Genomic DNA, 2,739 nt, shown 5'->3' with positions numbered 1-2,739 from the left:
CTTTCCATGGGTTGTATGATATCTTCCTCTTGACGCAAGCCCATGGACACGTACCTAACCCCACATAGAACTCTCACATAGACCATGGGTTAGTACACAAAGTGCAATGGACAATGCTTACCATACCATGGGATCACTTGATCCCTCTCGGTACATCTTCTATGCTTTGTGTGTTGATCCACTTGATTCACTCTTGACTTAGTCTTGATCAACCTTGAATCTTTCCAACACTCTTCATTTGGATGATGTCTTGAAGGTAAACATGAATGATCACACAATCTTCTTCTTCAAGACATGCTTGCAATAAGCTCAACACTCACATGACCAATCTTTGGATAATTCCTTAATAGCACCTTGATCAACTCATAAAGTCCTTGAAACCAACACATGGACTTCAAGAAAAGCCTATGGACAAAACCTTCAAATATAACTCAAGGCAACCATTAGTCCGTAGAGATTGTCATCAATTACCAAAACCAAACATGGGGGCACCGCATGTTCCTTCACTAACCAATTTGAAACTAGTCTCTGGCAAAGTCCATGCTTTGTGCCTCACGGTGGTGATGCCCCTTGTATTGCCGAAGGAGTTCGAGGAGTGGACTTCGGCCATCCCGCAGTTGTTGGGTCTCTTCTGTCCTACGTACCTATACTTGGGGGTCAAGGGACCATTAAACGTCGTCCTCCACCAGTCGCCTCCTTGACCATCGCAATGACCTCCACCATCCTGATGCAACCGCTAGTCCCTCCAGTTGATCACGACTTCAAGAACGATACACAGAGGGGTCATGATATCGGATGTTGCCATCGTCCGATACTGAGTAGATCTAGGGTTTCCCCAGAGTGATCTAAACAAAGAGCAGGCTCTGCGTCATGACAACATCTCGAAAAGAAAGTGATGTCTATGGGACCACGATACTGGTCGGACCACTGACCCCCTGGCATCCTCTCTAGCCACCACAGAGTGCAACCACACCGCAGGTTGCTGCAACCCACACATCATTGCAGATCGTCGTTGCTACCGGCCATCTAGGGGCGCTGCTTGTCACAAAACGGGTAGCAAGGCTACCAAGGTTCATATCTGCAGCCACGAGGCCCATCCCGTTGCTTGCTCCCGCAGGAGTGGTTGGGATTCCCCCAAGTGTAAGGGTGAAGTAGCCCAACGTCAAGTATTTTCCTCAGTTAGAGAACCAAGGTTATCAATCTAGTAGGATCTCTCCCAACGAACAAAGTAAGCAGTACCTGCACACAAAACACAGAATAAACTTGTCTTCAACACGGCAAGAGGGTTGTCAAGCCCCTTGTCTTGCTAGTCACAAGATTAAACACAATAGGTAGAGATATTTGGTAGCAAAAATAAATAGGGCGGCAAGGAAAATGTTTGTTTCCAGTAAAGGAGAATAGACCCCGGGGCCATAGGTTCACCAGTGACATCTCTCTCAAATAATCAAGTGGCATGGTGAACAAATTACAGTTGGGCAGTGATTATATTGCAATATTTATATTTATGACTATGCTTATTCATGGTATAATCTTATATAGACATTACATCCGTGATAATTAGACCATTGATCCAACTGCATCTACTACTAATGCTCCACTCAAAGACCATTATCCATCATGCATCCCGAAGTATTAAGTTCACAAGAAATAGAGCATTGCAATAAGCATGAAACATCAATCAATATGATAAGACACCGGCGTTTATCCTTAGTGGCAACAATATAATACGTGTCTTGGCCCTTATTGTCACTGGGTTAGAGCACCGAAAGATTGAACCCACTACAAAGCACCACTTCCTCTGAAGAAAAACCCATCAAACCTGGTCAGAGAAGATAGATAGATTAAAGAGCATGCAAAACTATTTAATTATACAACAAAAATACCTCAAAAGATTCAATTGATTTCAATGAACAGTCAATTCATAAAGTGACAATTCATAATATCTCGACAAACACTCCACCGATTACATCGAATTCATCCCGATCATGCGAGGCAGCTCACAAGAACATGGTATTGGAGAGAGAGAGAGAGAGAGAGAGAGAGAGAGAGAGAGAGAGAGAGATCTTGCTACCACTATGGACCCTAAGGTCCAAATGGAACTACTCACACATAGGCATGGAGGCAACAAGGTTGATGAAGAAGCCTTTGGCAATGAACTCCTCCACTGGTAGAGCCCCAGAACATGCCTCTAGATTGGATCTTCATGAAACAGGAACTTGTGGCGGCGAAATAATATAAATTGCTATAACAAGTATATAAAAATGATAATATAATGCAACAATAAAAAAATTATAGATACGTTTAAGACGTATCACCGCCCTCTTTGGCCAAGGTCGCAAGAAACCCCGTCCAGGCGACAACCTACCCGGGCCTAGAGCTGGAGAACACCTCACCACGGTCCACCCCACGGTTACCCCTCCATTGCGCTTCCCCCAAGTTGCATCCACCGCGTGTCCCAGCCACCTGCAACAGCCACTGCGACCACTGGTAACAAGGGCACCAGTATTGGCTACCGACACACACAAAGTAGGTGCGGCCTGATCTAGACAACCGAGACCACATTGCTATGGATTTCTCGTGTTTTATAAAAGAACACATGCAAAAACATTGCAACATCTCAAGCCGTCCATGTACCACGTCTCATCGGTTTTCTCTACATGGAAAAGGGTCACACTACGTACTTCAAAACTCTCATGTGGCGGTTTTTTCCATGTATGCAACAAATCCCATTGGTCGCCG

This window comes from Triticum aestivum, chromosome 2B, assembly GCF_018294505.1.
Source record: "Triticum aestivum cultivar Chinese Spring chromosome 2B, IWGSC CS RefSeq v2.1, whole genome shotgun sequence".
Lineage (NCBI taxonomy): Eukaryota > Viridiplantae > Streptophyta > Magnoliopsida > Poales > Poaceae > Triticum > Triticum aestivum.
This window is presented reverse-complemented; position numbering follows the sequence as displayed.